Source organism: Chelonia mydas, chromosome 21 (genome assembly GCF_015237465.2).
Source record: "Chelonia mydas isolate rCheMyd1 chromosome 21, rCheMyd1.pri.v2, whole genome shotgun sequence".
In the NCBI taxonomy this organism is placed as follows: Eukaryota; Metazoa; Chordata; order Testudines; family Cheloniidae; genus Chelonia; species Chelonia mydas.
Genome location: NC_051261.2, coordinates 12586726 through 12604001, shown reverse-complemented (window position 1 = coordinate 12604001; position 17276 = coordinate 12586726). Strand labels below are relative to the sequence as shown.

Below are 17276 nucleotides of genomic sequence, written 5' to 3'. Positions count from 1 at the left end.
GATAGATAACTCCTTGTTTTGTGTATTAAAATTATCTTTGGAAAATATGTTTTCATTTTCTTCCAACCCTGCCCCTGCTAATAGTTCTGAAATATTTTTGCATGGGTTGAGGTATACAATATTGTTATATTTATATGTGGGAAATCATAGCATAGATATTTCTAAGGTCTCTTACCTTGTGAGGTGTTCTGTGCAGGCGGGTGTCTGTACCTGTGTGGAGCCCCATTGACTTCATTGGCTCCAAGAGGTTACAGGGATTTGTCCATGTGGGACTCAAAAGGGCCCAAATCCCTGTCTGCTACAAGTTCAGTCATGTTCAGAAACTGACTTTAGCAGACACAGTTGTGTTGGACAGTGTGGTTGGTATATAACTGTGGATTTTTATTTTTTTAATCCATTGAAACTGGTCTCTGAGGAGGGGAGCAAGGGATACTGGTCTCAAACTGTTTAAATGTATACCTAATCCACCATGTTAGTGGGAACCACTTTAAAAGTAATTCTCAAAGTGGCTAAATGTATACTGTAGATGGAGTCGAAGAGAATGGAGATAACTCTTTACTTTGTTTTGCACTCCAAAGACTGTGGTCCTAACTTCATACCCTTTTACTGGTTTATGCATTGTGCTACCCCCCACTACCTGGCCTGCATGTATATTTAGGGAAAAGGATTGAGAAGCAGTTTTATTTCATCCGATCTGTTTGTAAATGAATTCTTACCTGGGTTTCTTGCCATATCTGCTGTCTCTTCTCTTTGACGTGTTCAGTCTTGCCTTGCTGGTAAGCATCTGAGAAAAGGGCTTCACTGCCATCAGCTTTTATGTCTGTTGTCACTTTGTGATTGATACAACATAACATTTTTGTTGGTTAGATGCAGTCTGCCATAGCTCATCAAAAACAACAACTGTATGTTTCTTTTATTGGGGTGGTGGTTTATATTCTACTAGCATAGAGAGTTTGGGGGCATGCTAGGACTTGTTTATCATTTGACCTCTCCTTGAGTCACCCAGAAGTGTCTGTCACATTTTTATTCGTACTTCCTTACTACTACCCCTTTTTTCACACTGGCCTTATATCAGTGGGTGGGATTTTTCCAAAGGGTGTTAGGGATACAGATGCCCAATACCAATTTAAAGTGGGAGTTGAACACAGTTAAAAATTCCACCCTGTGAGCCTGAAGACCCTTGTGCAGAAAAAAATTAACAAATAAAAGTTTAAATACTACTTTGCATTTCACAGTAAATTTCATGCCAGGATCTTACAGTGCTCTGTGAAAATTAACTAAGCCTCAGCACCACTGTTGCACAAACTGTAAACATCATAATGTAACTGTAGTGTCAGAGTCCAAGTAGGTGGCAGTATTTTATTACTTGCGTTACACTGATGACTAGAGGCCTCAACCAAGGTTAGGGTCCCATTGTGCTAGGTGCTGTACATACACATAATAAGAGCATGATAGTTTGAGGGGTTATGTTAGTATACCCGGTCTGATTTTTGTGAATGTCAGTCTCCATTTTGAGTCCCCTTGATCGCATGCTGCAGTATATACTGCTAATGCTAGGTTACATCATCCCTCTTGTGCTGGGGGGAGGCACCAATATCTAGGTGTTTGAGCATGAATAACAGGGACATCAAGAACCACCCAGAAATTGAATAGCTTTGCTCTAGCAATGGAGGTTACTGTCAAAGACTCATGACTAGGGCCCTACCAAATTCACGGCCATGAAGAACGCGTCACAGATTGTGAAATCTGGTCTTTTGTGTGCTTTTACCCTATACTATACAGATTTCACTGGGGAAACCAGTGTTTCTCAAATTGGGAGTTGCAGGCAGGTCGCAAGGTTATTTTAGGGGGGTCGCGGTATTGCCACCCTTACTTCTGCGCTGCTGCCTGCAGAGCTGGGCCCTCAGTAAGCAGCTCCCACTCTCCGGCCACCCAACTGTGAAGGCAGCGCAGAAGTAAGGGTGGCAATACTGTATCCTGCCATCCTTACTTCTGCACTGCTGCTGGCGGTGGCTCTGCCTTCAGACTGGGCTCCTGGCCAGCAGCCGCCATGCTCCAGCTGCCCAGCACAGAAGTAAGGGTAGTACCATAGCACACCCTACAATAACCTTGTGACCCCCCCGCACCCCACCCCACAACTCCTTTTTAGGTCAGGACCCCTCAGATTACAACACTGTGAAATTTCAGATTTAAATAGCTGAAATTATGAAATTTACATTTAAAAATTCCTATGACTGTGAAATTGACCAAAATGGACTGTGAATTTATTGGGCCCTACTCATGATTCCTATCCACTGTAATGGCTATCTGTGCCAACAGCATGGAGGGGGACAGAATGGAAAAGGCTGAAGGAGACATGGTGTTAAAAACTGCTTTTAAAAAGACACTCACTCTTTTGCAAACTGGGAGACTTGCCAAGAGGAAAAGACTGAGCAAGAGGAGTGGGGTACTGGACAGTCCTGACTCTCTGAAGAACGCTGACCAAAACCCAAAGGGCTCTCAGACGGATGAGGAAATGGAGGGAGGGTCTTGCATTCAGATGTTTGTTGTTGTCCCCCCCCCCACCACCACCACCAGATCTGTAATTCTTGTGCTTGACTGAGTAAAGTATGTCCAATTACGAAATTCCTTTAAAAAGCCTGTGTGTTCCTTGCTTCAACTGTCATAGTCCCCAAAGAGTTAAACTGTAAACCAGAATACACACAAGAGTGGAGCTGTGGGCAGGGTGTGTTTAAGCTACTGGACAGACCTTGGGGAGGGGGTCTACACTGGCCTCGGAGTCTAGGGTTGTGGGGCCCCACATCCTGAAAAGGGGTGCTACACAAGGGTTCAGCACCCTGGGATTATAGGGACCAGATTTAGCTGCAGTGTCTAGATGCTGATCAGACCCAGTAGGCCTGGAAATATGTGGGATCCAAAGATTGGGTGCAATACAGCAAGCCTGGTATCTGACCACAATGAGGGAACTCAGCCAGTGCTGTAACATATAGGGGGTTGGACTAGATGACCTCCTGAGGTCCCTTCCAACCCTGATATTCTATGATAGCATCCCCATCCTGAAGATCTTAGGGTCTAAATAGACAACACAGGTGGGTGAGGCTCTGTGGCCTGCAGTGTGCAGGAGGTCAGACTAGATGATCATGCTGGTCCCTTCTGACCTTAAAGGGTAGGAGAAAGAGAGATTAAGTAACTTGCCCAAGCGTGCACAGATGGTCTGTGGCAGAGCCAGGAACAAGATCTAGATCTCGTGTCCCATTTCAGTGCCTTAACCATGAGAACATCTTTCCTCGGTGTGTTGTACTGTTGAGTGAGTAAGTCAGGCAATTGGAATAATATCTCGTGCTGAAGTTGAGGCTAGCTTAGCAATGGTAAGAGACTATGAATTGTTTGGTCTCATACCCATTGCTGGTAGGAGGTGACATGGACTTGGTATAAGTTATTCCCTCCTGCGATGGAGGGTCTTGGGACTTGTCCATATTTCTTGAAGAAAATCAAATTGTTTGGAGGGTTTTAACAAAAGGCCTGACTAAAACTTGATACAACTAGACAACGATCTCTCTGAAAGGCAATCTCTGAGGTAGTAGTTAAGCATTTGTAAGACCACTATTAATAATTAACATGTTTTTGTATCTGGACGTGCAACCACCCTAGGCTGTGTCTACACTACATAGCCTGTGCTGACATAGCTACAGTGGCCTGGCTATGCTGGCTGAGCCTCCTAGTATATACACAATGTGCACCGATAGGAGGCGGCGTTCTGCTGAGATAGGAACACCACCACTTCAAACAACGTCCGTTATGCCAGCGGAAGCTGCCTTCTCTCCATATAGCTGCGTCTACACTGGGGGGTTTATCAGCATAGCTATGTCACTAGGAGATGGGTTTGTTTTTTTGTTTTTTTTACACCCTTGACTGATACTGATATACCAGTTAAAATGTCAAGTGTAGACCAGGCCCGGGAAGGTGTTTTCTTTTTTTGTGTAAGCTAACACAGGGTAAAATCTTAGTGAAGACAAGGCTGTTCGTAGTTTTCACACATTAGCAAGGACACTGGGAACTTACATTGGCATAGCTATACCTATCCCTCCTACATAGCTACCGCCGCTCGCAGGGGCTGGAGGAATTAAGTAGACGAGAGAGAGAGAGTTCTCTGCCATCAGCTTAGAGCATCTCACTAGCAGCATAAGCTCTGTAGTGTAGACATAGCTGTCGTGTCAGTCAAATGACTTGGACAGATGTGTCCTCTCTCAGTTGAATTGCCACGAAGCTGCAGTGGGAAAACACAAGGAGAGAAGCTGTAGGACCAGCCAGGAGATGAGTTGGAGGGGGTCCAGGTCATGCCTCCCATAATGAAAAATGTTGCAAGGGAACTTTGTAGATATGTGAAATAGAATAGAGAGTCAAGTTTAGACTGATTTAGACTCATTGAAGTCAATGGTTTTACAGGGGGTGTAAATCAGCACAGAATTAGGCACAGAGGGAATAAGTGGATTGAATGGGACCAAATTAATCTCTAGTATAAAGTGCCTGGGTTTACCCCATGTGAATATCACTTATTGGTGTACATCTTAAGGTACCAGAGTGTTGTTTAGTTCTTGGCTGTGGGGATTAAGAGAGCTAAATTTGTCCAAGGTAAATCCAACTAACATTTTATACTATCCAGATTAATTTGACAGTGGAATAACCTGCCAAGGGAATATGTGGAAGTAATAGAAACAAGTGTAGACATATTTCAGTGGAATCCCTGTTAGGTCTCTATGAATACTTTTCTACAGTGGCACATAAGGGTTTGGAATAAATGATCCAACAGCAGCTTTTTACTCTAGCTGGGAGTGCCAACATCATTCTTCTCCTATCTTGGCGGGACGTAGCATTATAACATCCCATTTTAACAGAACTTTCTCAAAAGAGACTTCTGTGGTTTTTTTTTTTTTTTTTAAAGTAAATAGCTTACACATTGGACATGTTCTGGAACTTCCTCTTTCTGCTTAATGCTTTATTTCACAATTGCAAAACAGTTTATTGCAAAGCAAAACCTAATGAATAAAGCTTAACTGTTCCTATAATGAACACAAGGTGGCAGATAAAACCAACTCCAGAACAGGCTGACTTGGATCTTGGTATTCCTCTGCTACCAGTAATTCATTTCATTTGGAAATCTGTTCCCATTTTGTTGCTCTCTTCCAAATAAAACTTGTCAGAATATGCTTGTGAAGTAGGCTGTCATCTGTCTAATCTGATTAAATTTATAATGTGCCCATTACTATGGTCTCTGAGCTCCTTTTTGCCCGAGTGGAGTGACATACTTCAGTTTAAATGGACTATCCTAAGTTACAAGTAAAAGCTCAAAATGAATGAATATTATGCCATTTTGACATATAATCTCCAATTGTACCTTCCCACCTCTCTCTGTTGTTTTATCAAGGCTGTGTTTTGTTTTAGGACGGTTTGTGGCTGGGATGATTTAGTTGGGGTTGATCCTGTTTTGAGCAGGGGGTTGGACTAAATGACCTCCTGAGGTCTCTTCTAAGTCCAACCCTAATCTTCTATGATTCGGGAATGAATTGGGGCAAAACCGAGATCTGTAACTTGGGGCAAAGTTAGCTACCTTTTGTGTTGGTTTGAAAGAGAAGGGGCAAAGGAGAGGTAAAAAGGGAAAGATGGGTAGAGGAAGGGGCAAGATTTAAAAAAAAGAGACGAGTATACAACAGGAGATTAATTATTATTTATAAGTAGGCTTGGCAGAATTCCATTTTTATTTTATTTTTTATCATTTTGACATTTTAAAGCTTTTCTAACTGTTAAAACACAAAGTGTTAACAACACATGTCAAAATTTTGTCCTTGCATCAAAATCTAATATGTTCTCAAGCAACAGGTTTTGTTCTTTTTACTTTGCTTATCAGTAAATTTAGATTATTATCGCTGAAAATATTTTTTCATTGGTTTGTGGGTACAGTGAAATCGATGTTTATCGACATTTACGATAAATCTAATCCTTCCAAGCCTATTTGTGTGTTAATTTTTCATGAAAGCAAAGATACAGTGAAACATTAGAAGAGAAGGAGCAAAGACATGGAAAAGAAATAAAGGTGTGACAGACACAGCAATTAGGTTAGTGAAATTTGTTTTATTTATACATCTTGCTTTTAACATTATTGTTGTGTTTTTTCTGGAAAGCGTCCCACAGTTCTCTTCTTTAGAGGAGGGAGATGAAGGCTAAATGTTTTTGGATGAATCTGCAGTCATAGGTCTAAGTAACATTTCCACACTTAATACAACCCAGATTTAATAATTTGATATGGCCTATCCCACTCTAACAGAGGGTGCTTTGTAAAGGTTAGTTGGCTGTTTGTTGCAAGAGTAAAAGGTTGAATTGTACAAGGTACAAAGTCAGACACACTGGCACAGATCTAGTTGTGCGCCCCCTGCTGAATTCTGGTTCCCACCATACAAGACCCATGTGCCCATGAGCTTTCCTTGGGCTGGGTAGGCTCCAGCATTGTCTCTTTCTTTGGCTTCTCTGGCATGCTCCCTGGGCGCACACTGTTACCCCTTCACAGAACTGGGACCTCATGGACCAGCTGCCCCGACCCCCAAAACCACCACCCCCAGACACCCGCATTGCTTAAACACATCCTTTCCTGAGCTTCCAACCTTGTGAACATTCTTGGTTACAGCGTACCACTTGAGGAAAAGTTGAAACACACAATACAGAAACTTTGCAAAAGGTTCCAAAACTAATCATTCTTTAGTTTAGATGACACAAGCAATATAGCTATCTAGATGAAATGATAAAACACCCCAGTTTCTCCGGTTGAGTTTTCTCACCGCTCTTGAGTGTTCTTTGGGATTTGGTCAGAGTTCTTGTAGATCCCCATCCTGCACATGGTTTCTCTGAATCGTGCAGCCAGCTTCCTTCTTCCTTGGCTGGTTTAGCCATTAGCTATTTCCTCTGCTATGAAAGCATGCCCCTTTGTTCCTCTCTTGCCCCAAGTTTCCTTATAGTCTATTTAAACCAATGTTCTGTCACCTTTGTCTCTTTGTTCTCCTGTTTGGGGATTTTTCCACTCTCCATTTCTCTGTCCCTGCAGATAAAGCTGATCAAAATTGTCTTCCAGCTCAAGCATGCTCCCTACAATTTCTTTTGTTTGTTCAGTAGCTCCTTCCAGACAGGGTACGTAATAATGTGTCAGGGACCTCATCAACACATGGCTGAGTCATTAGACATTAAGGCATTCAATGACACAGCAATTACATCAAATTAACTACAATTCCTAAATCATACATAGATTCCCCAAATTGTCACAGAGACAAATAAAGACTGGGGAGAGAAGCACTGGTTCAGGACAGGGAGAAGTGGGAGAGCAATTATGTACCTTGCACCTGGATTGTAACTGCTCTGTAGCTAAATCATGGTATGGAGTCAGATTTATTCTTCATCATATATGAATTTGCCATTAATAGTTTAATGGAACAATAATGCAGTTTCTAATTATCTTTCAGAAAATGAGAGACCACAATTTCAGAGCCAGATTCTGCTATTTTAATGTTGGGTGTAGTATCTTACTCCATGAATAGCCTCACTGAAATCAGTGGGGCTACTTGCAGAGTCAAGTACTGATCAGTGTGTGTAAAAGTAGCAGAGTTATGCCTAATTCCCACGATAGATTAGGAAAAAGCATGAAATGGTACAGTGGAAATCTGTTCTTGTGGCCATTGTCATGGGAAATGGTATATGTGCAGTACATTCTCCCTGCAGTCTTGTCATCTTTCTTGTATGCAGTGATCTGGCAACATTATGTGACTGACAGATTGGATGGATGTTTTGATTTGAGGATGCTTTGCATTTCTCATTCATAGAACTCAAAGGCCTTTAGGAAAATAGGTAAGCAATATTAACCCCATTTTACAAACAAGATAACTAAGGCATAAGGGTTAAATGATTTGCCCCAGCACACACAGCAAATCAAACAGTGGCATTAGAAGGAGAATCCAGCTCTCTCAACTCCTGGCCCACTGGTTCAGTCCATCAGCTGCCATCATCAATTGCCCATCACATTTCCTAAACTTCAGCTACAGAAGAGCTGTGAGACCAGGGTGAATTTCAAAATGGCCTATCAACGCTGTCCATGTGTGAAAAACTTGGTCTTTCTTGTGTTGCTGAAAGGCTCCCTTTAACTATTGCAAATATTTTTATAGTAATAATCATTGACTATAAAAAGAACAGGAGGACTTGTGGCACCTTAGAGACTAACAAATTTATCTGAGCATAAGCTTTCATGAGCTACAGCTCACTTCATCAGACGCTCACGAAAGCTTATGCTCAAATAAATTTGTTAGTCTCTAAGGTGCCACAAGTCCTCCTTTTCTTTTTGCGAATACAGGCTAACACGGCTGCTACTCTGAAACCAATCATTGACTGTAGTCGCCCATCTTGGATGGTTTAGACATAACAACTCCTACGTCTTGGCAAAGGGTTAGACTAGATGACTCTTGTGGTCCCTTCTTACCCTGTGATTCTATGAATCTATTTTTAAAAGTGGTATTTGTAAGAAAATGTTTATTCCGTATACAACATGTTTTAATGTGACTGTTATTCTTGTGCAGTATATTTAGATACCATTGTGTAACTGGAGTAAGAGATCAAACAAAAGGGGAGCGGATAGTGACAGGAAGGAGAGAAACCTTGTCTGAGCTGTGAATATAATGGCTGCAGTTTTTTTGTAGAAGTTACTAGTAGAAGAGGAAGATACAGTTTATCTGGGCAAATTTTACAACCGTCTCCCAGGTTATGCATAAGTAATTCCATCTACTGGAACAGCTCAGTTTATGTAGAGTAAATGGGGAAGGAAAATAGAAAATGAAGAGCCTTAAACCTTTATAAAAGCAGGAGGATTTGTTTTTCCATACTGTTGTGCCTGAGAGTGGATTAAAAGCATGTTGTTATATAACACCCTGTCGCAGGAAAGGTTACTACAGTCTAGTCTTATCTACAGTAGTAGTTAATAATTATGAATGAGTTCCCCTAATCTACTGATATTAACAGTTTGGCACACATTTGAAAACTTTCTGTAGTCTAATGCTCATTGGGATGACTGGTCTTCATCAGGCGAGTGACTGTGATTGCAATACAGACCCAGGAGACAGACGCTCACCGTATCAAAGGCATTTTAGACAGACAAGGTAAAAACGTGTCATATTTTGTTACATTTGTTTTGAGCCACACTTTACTTTTGAAGGAGCATGTGTCATTGATTTAATTCAGTGTTTTCCTAGATCTTGTAATCCCGTGGAAACTGGATAAACTGATCATGATTTAAATTATACTCTATGTTCGTCAAATATGCTGTTGTAGGTACAGAATATTAATGACTCAATTCAGCTGTAGTTTCAATGTTATCAGTATATGTGTACAGTATTTTTCCCCTGAAGGGTATTTTCTAATTGCTATTCATTGCATTTTTTTTTTTTTTTAGTCACTGCACTCTTCCCCTTCCCTTCAGACGGACCTAGTGACCAGTGTTGAGAATCATTAGCTAATTCCGTGATCTTCAGATCACAGATGGTTCAGTATACATTTGTTGAAAGTTTTAGTTTTGTAGTAGATGAACTGTTCAAAATTTCTCTGACAGTCAAGTGGAACAGGTTCCTTACATAAGGTCAGTTTCACTAATCCACCAAATTTCTAATGGATCCATTCGTATGGTCTGTTTATTAATGCAATGTTTCGGTGGATTTGAGCTCGACAGGTTTTAGGTTTTTTCCCCCTAATACTGCATATCTGTGGTGTAAGCAGGTAGTACAGAAGTGCTTAAAATCTTCATGTATCGTCAGTGTGATTCAAGGCCATTCATTCTCATGCTTTATGAGTCGAGCAAATATTGACCAGATATGTATTTATGTATGCTACCAGGCACTATATTGGGCAGGTGGGGAACACATTTAAATGCTATCCCAAACTGTCTCTTGCAGCTATTATGAAATGTTGCTTGGAGAGATCAGACATATTAAAAACCATTTTTAAAAGCCGTGTTTGAGACTGTCGCAACCCAATCTTGACCATGGTTTCTAAAACTGATTTTAATGTGGCTTAGCATTTGTATAGTCTTTTACACCATTTTATCCCAGAACCGGTTTAACCTGTGTTTCAAATAGCTCCAGGAAGCACTGTATTAATATTAAAAGGTTGGGTTGTTTTTTTATTCTACCGAGGTTAAACCATTATTAATGCAGGATCTATATTATTCCCTGGTCTTACAATGAGTTTCCGTGCCATTTGATGTTACTTGCCATTAGGATGACTGCCCCTCTAGGAGGGTGAGAAATAACTTTAAAAAAACAATAGTAGTAATTTCTTGTGAATTTAGTGCTGATACAGAACACCAGATTGACAGCTGTTGGATTCAAATCCTCCATTTCTCCACAGAACAAGTGGAGCTTTGACAGTCGCCATGCCAACTTCATCATGCTTCTCTGCCAATGCACCTCAGCTCTGCACGGGAGGGGCCATCCACCGCTAGCAGTGAGAGGGTGTTTAGGCTTCTTGCCCATTTAGGCCTCCGTCTCTCTGAGGCCGCCAACAAGAAGGCCAGTTGGTGGTGGTGACAAATGTGGACGTTTGTCCCATTAGCAGCTGGCCTGAGAACATCAAACTGATTTCACACAAGCCACAAAACAGCCATTAGATGGCAACAATTTTTGGCATGACTAGCCTGGCCTGGATTAAAATCTGGAATTGAGGAGGAAAGAGAGATTCTATACATTACGAATCTCCTGAGCTATCCAGGCTCCTCAGTGAAACCTATTTTAAATTAAATCTTTTACATAGGTGTCCCGGCTTATACACCAGACGTGCTTCTCAATATGTGAACCCATCAGACTGCTGAGCAGAATGGTGCAGCTTTCCTTATAAGGCAAGAAGTTTTAAAGATCAGATTTTACTTTCATCCTTCCCCTGTGAGGTAAGGACTCTCAAAACAGCCTTAATTTGGACCCAAAAATTGGCATAAAAGGAACATTGTTAAAACAGCTAAATTTAAAATGAGCTTAAATGGATTGTGTTGTGTTCTGGAGTACACTAGAGTTCAGCAACTTTTAGTTTCAAGAGCAACAGCATTGAGAAACCACTGTGGGCACCCACTTAGTTGTCACTTTATATAGGCACCTATTTATGTGTGTTGGGGTAGGTATCATCTTGGATTGCTTGGTTTTGGTTTTTGCACAATTTTGTCTTTGTGGATTTCCAACAACAGATTTCCCAAGAGATTTTGCTAAAAACAGTTATGCTAACTAAATATTTTTACGTGAGAGGATATTTATTAGTCCCATAAATAAGGATGTTATGGAAATATTCCTAGAAAGCATATATTATTTATAAGTGTGCTATGTCAGATGTTTGTTCAGTCATGTAAACAAAGCAAGAGGTCTGTTGCCAGTGCACTGTCGTAAAGCTTAGCTATTATGAAACAGGGAGCAAAACACTTCCAGCTATTAAAAACAAAGGGCCAAATCCTCGGCTGTTGCAGATTGGCTTAACACCGTTGTTTGGAGCTCTGCAGATTTACCCCAGCTGAGGCTGTGGCCCCAGAAAAATAAATCGACAAAACACGTGATGTATCCCCGTGACAGCTGAAATTGTGCTAAATAAAACTGTTGTGGTCATCTCGTACCGGAGTAAACAAAATATCACTTACACAGTTTGTCAACACTACCCATACTTTTAAAAATAGACTTTACAGTCTTTTTGCTTTTTATAATGGTGTCACTTTGGCGTTCACTTGATTCCGCTGGTTATTCCTAGAGTGCCCACTCTAGTGACTGCTTTATCCTTTTACACTCAGAACTTTTCCTCTACTCATTCAGAAGCCCTTGTTTTTCAAGTTACGAAGCCGTTGATTTCAGAGGCATTTCAGTTAAGCAATATGGTATTTCCCTGGCTTGCTTTCAAGAAATCTAACTATGCTCCAGTGTCACAAGGGGTTTCTGCAATTAATAGCCGCACTATCTTTGACATCGCTTTCTAGAATCTGCCTTTTTATTTTTGTTTTTTCTCACGTAGTTGGTTAAAAATCAGTGGCAGTTAGAGAGCAGCAGCTGAGACAGGAATGAGTTAGCAGTTACTTATTGGGATTCCTTCCAAGGAGAGATGGTGGCTTTTAAAAATCTTTTTAAAATAAGAGTCTAGGAGAGTAACTATTGTATGCTGAATCTGAGGGGGAACCATCGAAAGACACTTCGTAAAAAACCAAAAATCTCAATAAGTGATGAGAAGAAATTAAGGATTTTTTAAAGGTTGTCTTTAGAGATTTTTCTCATGTAACAGATACCTAAAAATCATTTGGATATTAAAAATATTTTAACATGTTGCAAATTATTAATACATTGGTCCTGATCGGCCTTTATTTATGCTGTTTCACGCAGGTGTAACTCACTGACTTCAATGAAGTCACTTCTGGTTATCTGCGATGTGAGAGGAAGGGTCCTGTTTTAGTTGTACTGTGCAAATATGTGTGAATGTTACAGTTTGCACTAAATACATACATGTAAAAACTCTGAAAGTAGCTGTACATTGATAGTACTGTAATAGCAATGACCTGATATCAAATAGTCATAATTATAGTCCTTGCTTCTTCAGGGTGACTGTGATTATAGACATAATAAAACTTGATTTGCCTAAAATAAAAGTATACTCCTTGACTTGCACCTTTCACATTTTAAAAATTTCCCCCGGTTGATTAGTCCTTTATAGGCACTGCACAATTTGTTCCCAAAACAAAAATACTACTTAATATTCACAATGCAATTCAAAGGACGTTACAAAAATGGGGTTCGTAAATTAATGACAAGCAGCTAGATTTTACATGTCCGACATTTTGATTTTTTTAGATAAGCTTTGGTTTTTTAAATTAAAGTGAATCATGTATCTAGTGTGTGTTTAACAGTGCATTCAGATTTAAAATTTACCTGCCGGAATAGCCATGTGCTTTACCACTGATATGAGTCAGAACAAAAATTGTAACTTCTTCACATCTTATTATAATGTCTTGAAATGCAAATATTTTACCATTAATTTTAGCAGTAAAAGACCAGTTCTGTAGTTCTTGTCAATGATATTTGCATCTGATTCTTTCTGAGAAATCCAGTAAGGTCTTACATTAAAGTATCTAGGAACAACAGAAGTTTTTGAATTGGGGCCTGATTTTCTAAAGGGTAGAAGTTCAGAACCACATACAGTAATGCCCGTGCAATTGTGTGTGCACGTACTGCTGGTGTATGTGTGTGAATCAGGTATTTGTAGCTCTCTTGCTCGGTGTCTAAATTGTCATTTGCATACGCAGTTGTCCGATTTATCCACAGTAATTGTGCATGCATATTGGAACCGTGATCCAAATCCAGTGGAGTCAATGAAAAGGCCTAGGATACATCATTGCATGTGTATTTATGTGCGTGACTGCATGCTTCTGCCCTCTTCAAAATTTGACCCTTAATTCCTTAATATCTGGATTTAGCATTTGTAGTGGTAGAGTGGGCTAGGGTATGCTGTAAAGTGACATTGAAAACCTAACCATAGGGGATCAGGAGCTGCAGTTTTCCTACTAGGCTACTAGTGGAAAACCAACACAAAACAGGTGTCCAAAAGAATGTTTTAAAGCATCAGGCTTGGAAGAATGTTATTTCGTAGCCATCTGTCCATATTTAAACTAAATATACATATTCTTGCGTATGCAAACATTCTCTTTCTCTCCCTCTGGGGGGTGTGTGTGTGTCTCTCTCTCTCCTATATATGCTGGGCATGGCAAGGTCTTTTAATTTGAAATATTAACATGAATCAGACATCTGGGTTTTCGGGGAGGAGCATTTGTCGCTGCAGCATAAACAGTTTAAACTCTGGAGCTTCTTTATGACTTAGCTTTTTCCTTGTATTAAAGGTGGATTTCAGACTTCAGAGAGCTACCAGGAACATATGAATTGACAGTAAGTAATTGGGTGTATTTCATTTGTCTGTCATAATGAGTGTTTGTGTGAGAGCTTTACTCCAAGGTTAGAAATAGAATCATGCGTGTTTCTTTCTGGGGTTTTAAATGCTGCCGTTAGGCAGAGTCTAGAATACACGACTTTTCAAATATAGACTGTTGCTCTTCTGGAGTTTTCCGATAGAGATCGTATAAAGAAGGGGGTTCCCCGAAATGTTAATGTAAAATCTCAATCTGTAGACTAAGATATTCTTATGAACTGAAACAAAGTGCCGATGGTTACTAAGGAAGAGAATGCAAAAGAGAAAATGCCATTTTAAAATATAAAGGGATTTTAAAAAATCTTGCTTTATGCTATGCTGAAGTGTAATGTGAATTTCTGTAGGGCTTGTAAATAGGTCTATTCACAGAACACAGGATAAAACATCGTGTTATTGATCCTCTCGTGATCCTTTAGTAAAAAGCTTTTATGTGAGGATTTTTAGGTTTATCCAGTAATATAAAGGCATAGGATTGTTAATTAAAGTCCCTGGTTGTAATTCTGACCTCACTTACACCCATGACTGTATATGTGAAAGCAAAATTTGTTTTCTTGAGTCAAAATGTGGACAAAACTCTTATATTTGGAGCAGATTCATTTTCATTGGCCCTTTCCCCTAGTCTAGTAATAACCCAGGTTTCCTTTTCCATCTGGCTGGGAAAGAGGTATCACTTTCTGAAGTAATGAGGCTAACTTTAAGTGCTAATTTATTTCAAAGATAATTCTTTCACGTAGTGATTGTTACAAGCATTTATGAAACTCCCATTCCTGTGGTATATTAAAGCCCTTTACAAGGGTTAGGCTTAAGAGCAAACATTTCTCAAAGGATTAATCCCCAAATAATGTAAACAATGGAAACAGCCTTCATATGGTGGTGCCCCTGCACCCGTCCACGCATCATTGGTAGCATTGTCAGTTCTTGGGCAGACGTAAATGTGCGTGGCGGGATATTGGCCAGGAGTGTTACTGAGGCATTTTGGCTTTTTTTGAGGCATTCGGTATAGATCACTGTCAGATGTCTAGATGGATCGTAGTCTGTTCTAGTTTGGCAATATCCTGTGGTCTGTTTGTTTTGGAAAAGTTCACAGTAATCATAGAAATGCAGGGTTGGAAGGGGCCTTGAGAGGTCATCTAGTCCATCCCCAACACTGAGGCAGGACCAAGTAAACCTAGAGCAGCCCTGATCGGTGTTTGTCCAACCTGTTCGTAAAAACCTCCAGTGATGGGGATTCCACAACCTCCGGTGGAACCCTGTTCCAGAGCTTAACTATGTTTATAGTTAGAAAGTTTTTCCTACTATCTAAGCTAAATCTCCCTTGCTGCAGATTAAGCCACTACTCCTTGTCCCGCCTTCAGTGAACACGGAGAACAGTTGATCAGCGACGTCTTTCTAATCGCCCTTAACATATTTGAAGACTGTGATCATCCCCCACCTTCAGTCTTCTTTTCTCAAGACTAAACATGCCAGTTTCTTTCATCCTTTCCTCATAGGTCATGTTTGAGGATAATGAAGTAGCTTTGTGGTTGTTTACCGCTTCAGCAGCATTCTGAATAGATAACGAGCACGGCATTGCATTTGCCAAGGCCAGAGAAAACAAGGTTGCAGTAATTGAGACAGGAGAGTTTAGCTGCGTGGATGGCTAGGAAAGGCTGTGCTTTAGCCATGTTATACAGAAATAAAATGCCAGATGTAATCATAGCCTGGATGTGAGGACCTAGAGAGAGGTCAGTGTTCAGGCCGATGCTCAGCTGATGGGCCTGAGAAACAGGCAGGATTGTGGTGCTGTCCACAATGATGGAAAAAGGAGGTGGGGTAGAAGGCTTGGGGGAAATATCGACGAGGAAATGGCAGAGAGACAGGCTGAGATTTTAGCCCGGTCTGTAGGAAACAAGTCTGGAGTGGCGTGGTACAGCTGTGAGTCATCCATATAGGGAGGTAGTTGCATTGGTTTGTGGATGAGATTGCCCAGGGATAAGGGGGCCAAGGACACAGCCCTATGGAACCCCCATAGAAAGTTGGAGTGGGGTGTCGAGAAGGATCCTCCTAGGGACATGCTGAAGGAATGATTAGAGAGGTAAGAGGAGAACCAGGAGAGGACAAGGGAAGACAAGATTTCAAGAACAACACAGTCAGTGGCGTCGAGGAGGAAGAGGATGGAGTACTGGTTCTGAACTTTCGCTAGGGAGAGATCACTGGAGACTTTGGCAAAAGCAATCTCAGTGGTGTGCCCCAAATCTCTGCCTTCCTGGAACCTTCCCTTCCCATACCATCGGACCCTCCCTGCACTCTCCAACCTTTTCCCTCCCAATATCCCCCACTCCCAGGTAACCTGGATCTCCTCCCCAACCTACAGCACCAATGCTGGGCCCTCCACCCACTTTTCCCCATTCCCAGTCTCCCACTCCCCCAGGCCCTCCCTCCCACCCACTACCAGTTCCCAGGAACTCCTATTCCTGGCTCCCTCCCTCCCTCTTCCTTCCACTGTACCGACCTTCCTTGATTCCCTCTAGTCCTAAACTTCCATGCACCCTCCCTTCCTCCCACTGCTTTCAGCCCTCCCTGCTTTGTGGCATGCCAGGAGTACCAGCTCCCCATCATCTTCTCCCCTCCCACTGCTCACTCTTTTCCCAAGCACTCCTGAAAGCATAATTAGTTCTATACAATTAGATGAGTCCCAGTTAATTTTCATTGTGTCTTAAGTCCTCCTGCTGATCATGTGTTGCCAAGAAAACTCTGAACATTCTGTTTCCTCTGTTTCTGTAGAGAATTGATATAACTCCCAATAATAATAATAATAATTGTTTTGCGTGTAAATCATCCAACCATCGGTGGGAGAACGGGTGTTTCAGTGTTAAAGGTTAAACTGGCAAAACATGGCCCTTAAATCATGGTGTGGATGTGCTATGTTAAACCACTAAAGCCATATTCCAGACCGTAGTTTCAGATTACATTTGTAGAAACAGTGAATTTCTATTAGGACTCAAATAAATGAGAAATGCAATAAACTTTGCTAACAGTAAAGTACTATACGCAGAATGGAGGGAAACAATCAGGCATTTCATCAGGCTTTAAAATGTAAAGTCTGTTACCAGAATTTTTGGGATTTACTGAATTGCATGAATCCTGGTGGACATTCTTTCCTTCTATAATTCTAACACTGTTGGCAAAATGAATCCACTGTGTATTAATAGAGCTCTTTCATAAAAAAGGAAAGTCATTTTGTAATGTGTGTGCATGCTGCTTCATACTGTAAAAGTGCC

At 40.9% G+C, this 17276-nt stretch overlaps 1 protein-coding gene across 16 annotated transcripts in view; it reads left to right on the top strand.

The window, feature by feature from the left end:
• Positions 1-17276, top strand: part of KCTD20 (potassium channel tetramerization domain containing 20) — a 42631-nt gene that overhangs the window by 1457 nt on the left and 23898 nt on the right. For 2 of the 16 annotated variants that reach the window (XM_043533770.1, XM_037885166.1), the window contains 4 exons: positions 7786-7887; positions 9078-9185; positions 10831-10963; positions 13931-13976. The gene's annotated coding sequence lies outside the window, so the exon portion shown is untranslated. Of the gene's footprint in view, positions 1-6034; positions 6114-7785; positions 7888-9077; positions 9186-10830; positions 10964-13358; positions 13445-13834; positions 13977-17276 lie in introns of those variants that run through there. The other 14 variants (XM_037885164.2, XM_037885168.2, XM_043533771.1 and 11 more) reach the window with 13 other exon arrangements.